Raw genomic sequence first — 13,742 nt, 5'->3', positions numbered from 1 at the left:
GAAATTAAATTAATTCCTTCCATTATCGCAGAATTATTGCTCAACTTTCCTTGTTTTTGATTAGATTACCATAAAATAATTTTAACATTTCTTTTAAATCCCTTTTTTTGATGGGAAAAAAAAGTGCTTTCAAATAGAATCATCTCTGCATTTCTGATTAGATTTCGTATCATTGGATGTGCTTTGTGTACTTTGAAAATTAAACATTAGCCAAAAAGAAAGTTCTTAAAAATATATAAAAATTGATTTCTTAAGACGGTTTTATTTTATTACAAAAAATTACTAATGAAAGACCTTTACATATTATCCAAACGTGAAATAAAAAAATTTAATTTCCATTTTGGAAAAAAATTAAATAAAACAAATCGTGACATATTGGCTATTAAGATTTATTAAAATCCTACTGTAACAGAATTGTAATTATCAGCTTCAATGACTTCTGTTTTAGAGATAAGATAAATAATTTATCATTATTGATATTATAATTCACCAGCAAATAATCTGTTTAAAACATCAAAGAACTGCGAGGTATAAATGCCTAATGTATACACAAATTTTAAATAAAGTTTCATACATTTTTTAATAACTTTTTAGTCACTTTAATACACAAAATAGCAGCAATAAAACATACTTGATTTTATGAAATTTGACTTTCTCACTTTGCAATTCAAAAATAACAAAAAAGGACAAGGTTCCACCGAGATTTGAACTCGGATCGCTGGATTCAGAGTCCAGAGTGCTAACCATTACACCATGGAACCTTCCTTCCCATGCCGGGAATCGAACCCGGGCCGCCTGGGTGAAAGCCAGGAATCCTAACCACTAGACCACATGGGACACACACTGCTTCTAGAAGTTTCTCTGTTGGAGTGCGTAAGTGACCTAATAAAGAATGGAAATATCAGTTGTCAGTTTTTCATTTATTTTAACCTAGTTTTTAGAAGAAGAATTTGGAAGTGACCTAAAAGAATTGTAGAGGGTTTAATAAATTTATAATTATAAAGTTTAATACATTCATAATAAATAAGTGTTTTATATTGGCAAAGACTTAAAAATTAATTTTTTGAAAAGATGTAGTACGAATTTAGGAAAGAGTTTTATGTATTAAGAAAAGTGTCAAATTTAAATAATTACATAGCTAAAATAAATAAAGAGGAATGAATTCATGTTAGGAATTTTACACGAGGCGACAAAAAAGAAAAGAAAAGAAAGAAAGAAACTTCAGTGTTTGAAAATGTAGGTTTACTTTGAAAGCGCAGCATAAAAAAGAAAAAGCACAGCAGTAAAATTAAATTTCTTTTGCCTGATGATTAGCATCTTCGAAGGATATCTTATCCGCAGTAATTATTTTCAAAGATGGAATCAATAATCCTGGATCTAATAGAAAACTTTTTATATAAATCAAAATTATTGATCCTATTGGAATAACAATAAAATACTGTTTATACCTATTTCACAGGACTGAAGTGAAACACCATATAAATGAAAAGAGGTATAGTTAAAATTTTAATAAATACCTGTGAATATATATAATACCAATACAAATTTATCTAACAGTAAACTTTAAAAAGTTTTTAAGATAATATACTAATATAAATATATAGCATTGAAAGTAATAATTAAATTTTAAAATTAAACATTTTTCATAAAGAAATCATATTTTTATAGCATATTTTGTTTTAAGCGAAATTAAAATATTTTTAAAGGATTAAAAAGACGAATTACAAATTGAAAGCCTTTATCAATTATCGAATAAATCTAAAAATATTCTTATAAGCTGAAGATTATTTTCAACATAAGTTTTAACAATTTAATAGCAATAAAAATTTTAATTGATTAACGATCAATTAATGAAACAATATAAAAATTCCTGAATGGATTTCAGGATATCTCACTGAAAAACTTGACCTTAAATCTTTTAAGCATGAACTCTAAAATGGTCATTAATGTTGTAGCTTTCTCTTTTCTCAATATGAAAAAAAGATATCTTAATAAGAAAAGACTGAATTTTAATAACAATGGAAAATAAAAAATTTTAAGGGCAGCAAACAAAAAAATTACCAACTCAAAATCAAGAAAATGGCCAATCAAATAACCCTAAATCAATTCATTGTAGAAAGAAAAAAAGAAAGAGATATATTGTAGAAAGAGCAGCTGGTTTTAAAAAATCGTTTGAACTTAAATGTTCGAATTGGAAGAGAAATTTTTTTTCTTACAATATCTGAGTTCATCCAAGTAATTTTTTTATGGATAAATTATTGCACTAATACTTCAGGGTTTTTTTTTTTGGTTGTTTGTTTCTTTGTTTTACGAGCATTTCCGGTGTTCCATACGAAATATTGGCTTTCGAAAATTTCCGTTGCTCTTCGCGGCAAGTGGATTCTTCTCAGTTACGAAGTTTAGATCGGTTGTCATACCAGGTAATAATAAATATCTTGATGATTTCTTTTATTTGAACGTGAATCTCTTTTCTGGTCTGAAATTATTCATTGATCACATATAATAAATACGATGATTACTTTTACCGATATCTCTGAGATTATCTCAATATGGCCAGTTTCACGTTTTCCTTCGGTTTGCTTTGTAGCAATATACCATTTTAAAAGAAATGGAGAGGGCTAAATAAATTATTTTGATGGAATATTTTGATAATATTTTTCAGTTTTATTATTAAGATAAATTGTAAAAATAAAATAAAATTAATTTATTGGATTGCATTACATTTTACATTATCTTGAAAATCAGTGTTGTCTATCATAAAAAAATAAAAAAGATAATAATACAAATTATTAAAAAAGATTTTTACATGTTTCTTTTACCAGTTCTGATAATCTCTAATTTCTGAATTATACATTCAATTTTGCATCAGCTCGTATTTTTGAGATAGAAAGTGTGTATTTAATTTTTTTTCCCATCATTTTTTCAAGTTATGTTAAAATCTTAGATTGTGTTTCTAAAGAGAAGAATGTGGTTTTGTTCTTGCAATAATAATTATATGTTAGGGAGCAGCTCACGTATACGTCCTTTTGCCGCCATTTTTGTTTCGCCAATAATGCGTGTTTAGTATGTTGTGATTCTTGACCGGAACTTCTCAGGCCATGTTAGGCTTAATCCAATGACTTACAAAATGCACGAGACATTTTTAAGTCAGGGGGGTGATGCTGCCCCCACCTCCTGAACTTGATGATGATGCGTGATTTTTCCGAAGATTTTTTAAATGATTTCTTAATATTTCGCTGAATGTGTTCTGATGACTACATATACTACTAAAATCTGGTAGGAAACATGAAAACAGTAATATTTTTTCCTTTTTAAAAGCGTAGTTTATTATAGTTAATAGCTGCATATATGAACTGCTTCCTATAAAAACACATAAAAATACACTTTAATAAAAAAAATTGTCATTTTATTATTATAATTTTTTTTTTTATTTATTTTAAATAGGGTTATACAAACTGATCTCCCTTATAGAATATAGTCATGAATCGGTAGTCATGATAAGGTAATCCAGACTACCGATCCATTTTCCTTTCCTCCCTGGAATATTCCTCAATTTTCATTTTTAAATCCCTTCTCTGGTTTTGAAAAGCAGAGTACTTCCCCTATTGTTTATCAGAATCTGTTTTATTCTCACTGCTGTCAGTATTCAGAATACTTAAAAATATTTACGGATGGTTCGAAATCAGATGGTCATGTTGGTTGCGGTATTGTCTTTGATACCAACATATTTAGTTACCGTCTAGATTCCTCTCTATCTGTTTTATCCGCTGAATTATTAGCCATCTTTTATGCTCTTCAGAGGATTTCACTCTCTTCTGATCGTAAATTCTGTATCTATACTGACAGCATGAGTTCACTGACAATGTTTTCCAACTGTAATAATCAGATTCACCCAGTTGCCTTGGAAATCCTTGATCTTCTAAGGACATTAAAAAACAGGGATTTTAAGATATTATTTTGCTGGATTCCGAGTCACGTCGGAATCACTAGTAATGAGCTGGCGGATAATGCAGCAAAGAGTGCATCTTTGCTTTCACATCGAGACATCCCGTTCTGTGATGCTAAAAATATTTTTCAACGTCGTATGAATTCACTCTGGCAGGAATCGTGGAAAAATCATACTAATAACAAACTTCATAACGTAAAACCTATCATTTCATACTGGCCTTGTTTACCAGTGCGAGAGCTAGACGTCAAATTGTCTAGACTCCGCATTGGTCACACTCGTTTTACTCATAAACACCTTTTATTCGGTAATCGAGCTCCTATCTGCTCTAGATGCCAAGTGATTTTAACCGTTCTTCATCTTTTAATAGAATGTCCTAATTTTGATCATCATCGTTTGAGATTTTTTAATGCTTCATCAGTGGATATGCAAATGCTTGTGGGGGAACATCCCCACAAAAACCTTTTTAAATTTTTAAAAGCAACTGGATTTTACCATTTTATTTAACATTGAACTTTGTTGTGTTTACCTTGTTAACAGTTTTAAGAGTTACTGCTTTGCAATTTTATCAGTGTTTATTTAATCAGCTGTAGGATGTAAAGTCTAAGACTATATTTTAACCATATGTCTGGCGCAGTATAGTCAGATATGGCTCTTGCGCCAATAAACACCAAAATCCAATCCAATCCCTTATAGAATAGTCCTTATTTCTCAGAGACTTTAATGGAGAACTCTTCCCAAGGAATGCCTCTGATAATTTCTAAGAATTTATTAAAAACGTGGACCTTTTTGTCTCTACAAGATCTATCAAAAAGGAATATTTCCAAATAAAATTGGAAATCACCTTGATGATTATATAATGGCAAAGACTTTTTTACAATATTCCACAGGCTTTCAACAGTATTTGTGTGGATAGGCAGAATTCCATTAACTAAAAATCCGGGTGAACAAAATGCAAACAATAGTTAACTTTTAAGTGCTCGTAACCTTCCTTACCTAAACTATCATATGCTTTCCAGTAATCACAAAAAATAACCGTACCCGGTTCAATCCATTGTTTTATACAAGCAACCAACGTTTCAGCTGTCCTATAATAGTTCATAGAATATGAACAAAAATGAAATATTGTTTATAGTTTATAGCATTTGTTTTTGCAGAAGTTTTCAGATGCTTAATGATTTAAAGATCAATGTCATCAATGTGTGCGTATACTTTTTGCAAAAAAAAATGTACACATTACTTCGAAAATTTATTTTTAAAAATATATTATCCACTTTAAGGCAGAAATATGAATGTTTTTATTTCTATTATTTGGCATTTATGACATTATCATTCTATCATAAGGAAAACGATATATTTTTTTTCTCTCATTATAAAGAATTATATCGAAATATACATATAAAATATGCATACATATAAAAAAATCTTTTCAAATATTGAGTTTCATTGCTTACGAATTATTCTTCAATTTGAGAATAAAAAAATCGGACAACGTGAAAATTCATTTTCGATATTTAAATATTAATAGGTTTTCGAAATAAAAATTAACTATTTACAAGAATTTATTTTTTTAATACTTCGTTTAATTCTTTGATTTTTATTTCCGTGTATTTTAAATATTTTTCACTAAACTGAATCAACTTTTTAACTTCAAGAAAACCGGATTGATGAGTCACAGGTGATTTCATAATTAATTTCGCCTAGTTTTATTTTAATTCATTACATGAAATAAAAACTTGAAGACATCTATTGCATTCAAAATATTCGAGAGTTACGATTGCATTTTAGCGATAAAAGCTGCTTTTTCTTCATTATTTAAATATTTTTGTTTGTTTGTTTTACTGTAAAACAATGCGGGGAAGAAACGAAAGTAGTAGAAAAGGCGTCATCATTATAATTGATTTTTACATTGGCAAGTGTTAAGAGATTGGTAAATTCATTGGATTACGAAATTTTTATTCTATGCCATGCTTGAACAGCCAGATGATTGGTAATTTCGAGAAGTTATAACCTGAAGCTTAATGGTCATAGTTTTTTTGTTCCTGCAGTGATATAAAGGTACAGAAAACCATATTTTTTTCTTCTTGATATTATTTAATAAATATGTAAATATCTTTATTTTTTTTGTATTTTTCGTTATCTGTATATATTAATTATTTTTATTCACTTGGAAAACTTCGATCATTTGGCGAATCCAGATTCTTTTCCAAGGTATTCTATTTAAAAATTCACCCAAACAAAAATTAGATTCCTGCTATGTAATAATGATTTGATTTTTCAGTGGATTAACACGTAATTTTTACAAATATATTTATTTGGAAGCTAAAACAATTGGTTAACCGATTTGTCTGCTTCTTTATCCGTCCGAGGGAGCGATCGTACAGGCTAGTAACAATTTTGCTATTGTTTGTGATAAACTATTTTCAAGTTTAACGCATTCAACATTTGAATATTTATTTTTTATTCATTCACATTATGCTTACAATCAAACTATATTTTGAATTTACAAATATGTTTTACCTTCCCTATCAAAGATAAAGCTCTTTTTGTATTCCTGAATTCTAAAACTCAAGATATGACTTAATGTTGTTAACAGAGGCGGTTTATGCATGGTAAAACTGCAAGACCTTGAATTTTTTTTCTGTTAATAAATAAAATCGTCAGTTGATTCCATTTTGCAATCTATCAAAGATTCCTAGCAATTTTGAATCGATTTAATTATTTTTAAATTTATTATTTAAAAAACGTAGCGAAAAACTATGTAACTCTCTTAGAAAAGACATCTCTTTGAACCTTTCAACAAGAGCAATAACAAAACGCATTTTTTCTGTTCAACAGTTTGTGAAGAAAAAGTGCTGTCGAAAGAGTAGTACCAATTTCTGCAACTGCGCATGCGTAATTACAAAATGCATTCATTATTCTACAGTTTGTAAAGAGTGTATGAAATAAAACTTTTTTTTTATTACCTTTTCAAAAGCGATAGAAATTAAAACTATTTTAGCAGCAGTTTTTTTTTTTTTTTGCAAGCTTTAAATTTGAATATTACAATTTCTATTTGGATTCCAAGAAGAGCGGATAAGCCACTCTTAAACCTTTTTGGCGCAGTGTTCCACTACGTGTACTATTTCCTAACTTCAATCGCTTCTAAAATCGTTAAATTCAATTATAAATGAAAAAAAAAATGTGTTTAAGATTCACTTTTAAGCTTATTTTTTATTTATCGATGACAATTTAAATCAAGCTGATCCTTAATTTCCAGCTATAGCACGCTATATGAAAGCCGATTTTTTCCAGTAATTTTGTTAATTTTTTTTCTAGTAAAAGTAACTGTCAGAAAAATAATTTAAATGTTATTTTATTGGCTGTATATTAAACTATTTAATCTGTATATTTTTAATTTTTTTTCATAGAGAAAGCATACATATAACCATAGAAATAAAATTAGGTGTTCCATCCGTTGGAACACGGTATGTACAGTACTCATGGTACCAGGTAATCTTAAAACTCTGAAGGACATGATGTCAAAAATTGTCAGTTTTTTGCCAACTATTTGAGAGTTTGTAGATAAGGAAGAAGGACAGTAATTGACCACTTTGTGGCCAATTACCTCGAGGAGAATGTCAGATTGACAAATCGGTCAATGCAAGGATGGACAATGCTCAAGATAGCAGTCGGCCACAACAAATCCTGTCGATACTGCTACGTTCAGTGGTGGCGGGGTGGTCGGCTGTACGCAAGAAGAAGAAGGTATCGATCATAGAGCTGAGATATAAATGGAGGTAGCTAGTTGCTTGTCTCTTATTGAAATAAGTGTGCCCAACATGAGTCATGTGACTTAAGGAGAATCTGTGAGAAGGAATACCTTTTTTGGCGCCATATCGCAAATCTTGGCTTTCTCAGAAATTGTCGCGCAACCTTTTACTTCCCGGCATTGGGTTGGGTCGATTTCCATTTCCGTTTAACATTTCATAAAAAGTTTTTTTTTTTTTTAATTTATTTTTCTTGTTTTGAGATTATCATTCTTTGAAAACTAAGCAAAATGGTTTTGAAAATAATGCTTTCTTTTTCATAACATCGATATCGGAGTTTGTTGATTTAAGGCAGGGTTAGTTTTTTTACTTTGCATTTTTGCATTAATTAAAAGTGATTATTTTTCTTCTTTAAGTAAGCATTTCATTTCTTTTATTTACCTAAAAGCATCTTTTAATTTTACATTATTTGTTCAAATACTTTCTATCATTATCTCAAACAGATTATAAAAGTGACTTAAGTCTTTTTTTTTATTATTATTATTCTGAATATTTAAAAAATTGCATTCGTATTTATAATTATATTTCTTTCTACAACATATTGGAAATAATAAGGAACTTCATTTGTATTAAAATAAATACACAATTATTAATCAGTCAATAATGTTTATATATACACTTATATTGGCGAGAAAAAATCATGCCAAGGTTGCAGCCAAGTACTTGCAACACGTTCAAGATTAAAATAAAGCAAGTAGCAAAATATAATGCAGTTATATCAGTTTAAATGAAGCTTAGTAACAAGTTAACTAAATTAAATACAGTAACTAATCCAAACTATGAAATATTATTCAGTTATAACACTAAGTGATTTAAGTTAGGAAATTTTAAATGGACTTAAAATGGATATAATAGAATATGTTTATTGTACATAGCCGTGAAATGATACAAGACTATCCTTAGAAGCTTTTTTTTTTTTTTTTTGCATCCAATTGCACAGCAAAAGCGAATCATGGCTTAAATAAACTTTAAAATTTAACAGTTAAAAGCGAGAAATAATCTGCCATTGAAATATAATGGAGAATGTGGTTACAGCGATTACAAATTCTCTTCCGAAGTCACGGGATTTTATTTTGTCCTACACCAAAATAGGGTTGCACTATTTCAACTCTATGGTACCGCTATTTCTTTATTTCTCTCTTTGGTCGGCGGGACCGGGGCCTCCGAGAAGACTGCGTTCTCTAAAACTTTTATTGCTTTTTTCTATCTGGGAGGCCCCGGCGGGACGGTATAGCGAAAAGAGAACACCCGTGTTATATTTCTTGTCCTTCCCCCCCCCCCCTTTTCGTGGAAAATCAACTTATTTCAAGGAATAATGTTTGGGAGGGTCAGAATTCTTAGAAACGACCAACCCGTACTAAGGGGTAGGAAGTTTTGTCGTTTTTTTTTTTTTTTTTTGTTTTTTTTTTTGTTTTTTTTATCAGTAGCCTTGGCCATCTTAAAACTGCACGAAGTTTCCTGCTCTTTATTTTGAGTTTCGCTGACGTTCGTTTTATATTACAGTGTAAATATTTTTAATTATATATATATATATAGAGAGAGAGAGAGATTATAGATTATTTTTAATTTAAAATATAACTAGATTTTTTTATGCAAATTAATTGTACTGAAAATGGCGCGAAGAGATCAACTAATTTCCTCCCAGCGGTGCACCTTGGATCATACTAAATCTGCTATACAGGTATAAGGTAATGTTTTTTTTAATTCAAATTTTAGAGATTTTATTTATTTTCTCGCTTCATTACAATGCTCGCTTAGTCGCTCTTTTCAGAGCTCTAACTGCTCAGTGCTCCCAAGTAATGGAACATCCCCAGAATCGAAACGATGAATACAGTCGTCACAAAATTTATCCTGTTTACTCCTTTAAGCCAAATTTTACGCTTTTGTTTGTTTGTTTTGGCTTAAAATTTAAAGGGTATTGCGCCTTGAAGGATATACAGTTGGAATTACTCAGTATGATTCAGTCGTCCAGGGCATTGCGACGGCATTTGGATGAGTTTGGTTTGATGACCTCATTTACAAAATGAACATTCCCGACTAAATTGTTAAATTATCGTCATATATCTTTAATAGGAAATTCATTATCCATTTTTAAAAAATATAATTTTCTATTAAAAGGAACATCCAAGCAAGAATTGCCTAGGGCTGCAATTTCGGTTATATATCATCAACAATATTCTAGAGCCCCGGCCAAGAAAAATCGGCCATTTTATGCACGACACTATAATATTATAGTATATAATAATATACTATAATAATCAGTATAGAGTATAATCCAGGGATGGCCAAATTACGGCCCGCGGGCCAAATCCGGCCCGCCAGAAGGTTTTATCCGGCCCACGGATTTAATTTTAATCGGTAGGTGGCCGTTTTAAGCCCGCATTGGAAAAATAATTTTGCCCAAAAAATATGTGAGAAAAACGACACAGCAAAAAGCAGTGCACAAACATTAATGATTTGTTTTTAGCAAATTAAGTAACATATTAAATCTTTTGTTTTTACTTATCCTAAATTCCCAAATAAATTGCATCAGGTAGTCAAAATGCTGATCCTGATGTATTCCTTGTTTGTTACACAAAGCCTTTTTGTTAAGGACCAAAAACCCTCGATATTCTGCTTATGAATATTTACATCGTTTGGGCTTACAAAATTTTTGGAATGGTTAATTTGTTGGTGACCAAAATCTTCGTTATTAGAGAGAGTGCTTCTATAAGCACGCCACTCATCTGTTATTATTGTAGTCCAGGAAGAACATATTCATCTAAATTCTCAGCATTAAGTATTTCTATTGGTTACAGGCACAAGAAACGACTTTTTACTTGCCCACTCGATACCTCCAAATACCATTGCCCTATATTACCCTACCTCTATTATACTTTCTTCTTAAAAAAAAGACTTGTCTAACTCGATGATTTTTCGGCCTTCCATCTTCAATTAGGTCACCCTGCCTGTCATTATTACTTATTACGTAACATACTATTACGTCTCTTATTTTCTCACTATATTCTCCGACTGTTTTTCTACTGATATCTGTCTCATATGCCATATCTGAAAATATGCCGCGTTTAATATATTTGTATATAATAATAACAACTTGTTTTAGGCTATGTTTAAAGCCTTTAATAAAGGAACCCGATCTAATCGATCGGGAAGCGTTTCAAGGTGTCTTAAAGTTCCAAGAAAACCCGTCAACATTTTTTGTTTGTTTCACGAGAACCAAGCGTGGATTACCAACGCACCGCTTGCATCTCATTTCATTTGCTGTTAAACTAGCACGGGCCAGGAAAAAATCTGACTATTTGCATTAAAAAAATCATTTATATTATTTTCATTGATTTTTAATTTATATAGTATATCTTCTGCGTATCTTTCGTCTTCGTTTATAATTTGAACTAGTAAAACTTTTACCATTTTTTTTGGGGGGGGGGGTAAATTTTTTTTTTTTTTTTTTTTTTTTTTTCCAACGCGAGTTAAAACTGCTACATACCTTTTAATTCGCCGGTCCCATGGAAAGTAAAAGAAATATTTATTTTATATCCATCTTCTTTTCTACTTTGTTAAATATTATTATTTTTTCTTTTTTTCAAAGGACTGATGATCTTTTTACTTTCTCTATTTTTGTTTTACATAACATAAATCGACAAAAATATCAAGCACAGACAGCTTTCAATCGGTAAAGTGTTAAAAGCGGAAGTTCTTTGTTAGTTATTGCTATAGACTGGCGCCAACAAGCGTTATCCCTCTCTCGGAAGCAGACATGATCCATGTGAATCTATTTTATATCAATTAGACCTCGCATGTGGCAGACCACGAGCAGACTGCGGCTTTTCTTTTGACGTGAATTTTAATATTTTTGATTGCGTATGGAAAGATTGCGGATTGTGAATAGTGGTGAAAGTATTAAAAGTATAGCGTAGCTAGGCTAGTGCTTGTTTGGGTTATTCGTAAAATATTTCAACCCCAAAATGTCTACTAAAAAACGTAAAGTTGATTCAGAGTGCCGTGCTTTTAATGATGAATGGTCCTGGAAATATTTTTTTTACAATTGTTAAAGATAAACCAGTGTGTCTCATCTGCAATGAAATTGTAGCAGTCTTCAAAGACTATAATATTTCCTGTCATTTTACATCTAAGAATAAGAATTTAAATTACGAAGCAATGTCCGAATATGAAAGAAAACAAAATGCAGAATCTTTGTAAAAAATTATCAGACCGACAAAATTTTTTCATTAAGGGAAGCAGCAATATCCAAGAAGCAGCTATATGCAAGTTACATTGTAGCAAACAATATTGCTAAAAATAATAAAGCTCTCAGTAATGGGGAGTTTGTTAAACAATGTATGCTTCAAGTTTGTGATGTTTTATGTCTAGACAAAAAAAATAATTTTGAGACTAAACTTATCTCGAAAAACGGTGACTTCTAGAATCGAAGCCATCGATAAAAATTTGACATCACAATTAGAGTCAAAGTTTGGTCACTTTAAATTTTGCTCTATAGCTATGGATGAAAGCACTGATATGAATGATACTGCTCAATTAGTATTGTTTATAAGAGGTGTTGATGAGAACTTTGAAATTACCGAGGAACTGGCGTGCATGCGTTCTTTAAAGGGAACTACAACGGGATTTTAACTATGAAAGTGCCTATAACAAATATATGTAATATTACGACTGATGGAGCACCAAATATGACAGGGAAAAAATCTGGATTTCTTGGACTCTTTAATCAAAACTATCCCGGGAACAATAGTGTTCTACATTGTGTTATACATCAAGATGCTCTGTGTAAATCTGCATTGAATATGAAACCAGTGCTTGATACAGTCGTGAAACTTGTAAACAATATTCGATCTCGTGGGCTTACTCGCAGACTATTTCGAGATTTTCTTCAGTCAGTGCAATCTGAATACTCTGATGTACTGTATTACACGAAAGTTAGGTGGCTTAGTGCAGAACGTGTTTTCGAGCGAGTTTGGCAGCTGAAAGACGAAATTGTATCGTTTTTCCATGAGAAACAGTGTTCTGCGGAGTGCGAAATGTTAGAAGATACAGAATGGTTTTCGGACTTTCCATTTTTCACAGATCTTCTTTGTCATATGAACAACTTGAATGTCAAGATGCAAGGGGAAAATCAATTTATCGACGATATCTGGGCCCATCTCAGAGCTTTTAAACTAAAACTTAATCTGCTTGCTGGGCAACTAGCTAAGAACGACTTTTCTCATTTCTCGAGGTTAAATTCAATACCCTCAGTAAATAAAGAGAAGCTTAAGAATGATGAAGATTGCTTTAAAAACTGCATTTTGAGTTCGAACGTAGATTTCAAGATTTCAGTGCCATTCAAACAGAATTGGATATTTTTACCATGCCTTTTAACGTAAATTGTGAAGCAGTGAGCTCAGCTTTGCAGCTTGAATTAATTGAGTTGCAATCTAACAATCATCTCAAGCAGTTGTTTCTAAATATGCAAAGGTTAGAGTTTTACAAATCTTTATCGAAAGTACGTTTTCCAAATTTAATATCTCACGCCAAGAAAATCAGTGCTATGTTTACTTCATCTTATATATGTGAACAAGTGTTTTCATCTATGAACCTTAGAAAGAATGATTTCAGAAGTAGACTGCCAGATGAGCATTTAGCTTCGTTCCTTAGAATCAGTACATCTCAATATAAGGAACTTTTAAAAATGAAATCGCAATTTCATAAATCTCATTAACATATTTAAACTGTAGTACTTGTATATTGTTTTTCTCATTTTCAAAAATTTATCTTAACCCGCCATTTTTTTTCCCCCGATTTTTGGCCCGCGACCGAAAAAGTTTGCCATCCCTAGTATAATCTTTCCCAGTACAAAGGATTATAACAGAATTATACTGAAATTAAATGAACATCTGAAACTTATTGAAATATGGTTTATTCAATAGAAAATGCAAATTAACATTAGTAAATGCTAAGCGGTTCTCCTCACATGTAAGCGCAATCTCTCT

The 13,742-nt window shown here is 30.9% G+C and overlaps 2 non-coding genes across 2 annotated transcripts; both read right to left on the bottom strand.

Moving 5' to 3' along the window:
• Nucleotides 1–689: 689 nt before the first annotated feature.
• On the bottom strand, nt 690–761 carry Trnaq-cug (transfer RNA glutamine (anticodon CUG)). The gene has a single exon. It is a non-coding gene; the product is annotated as a tRNA-Gln (tRNA).
• Nucleotides 762–765: 4 nt separating this feature from the next.
• Nucleotides 766–837, bottom strand: Trnae-uuc (transfer RNA glutamic acid (anticodon UUC)). Its single transcript has one exon. It is a non-coding gene; the product is annotated as a tRNA-Glu (tRNA).
• Nucleotides 838–13,742: the final 12,905 nt, after the last annotated feature.

The sequence above is a fragment of the Argiope bruennichi genome, chromosome 6, assembly GCF_947563725.1.
Source record: "Argiope bruennichi chromosome 6, qqArgBrue1.1, whole genome shotgun sequence".
In the NCBI taxonomy this organism is placed as follows: Eukaryota; Metazoa; Arthropoda; class Arachnida; order Araneae; family Araneidae; genus Argiope; species Argiope bruennichi.
Note: the sequence above shows the minus strand (reverse complement) of the source record. Positions and strands in the feature narration are given on the sequence as shown.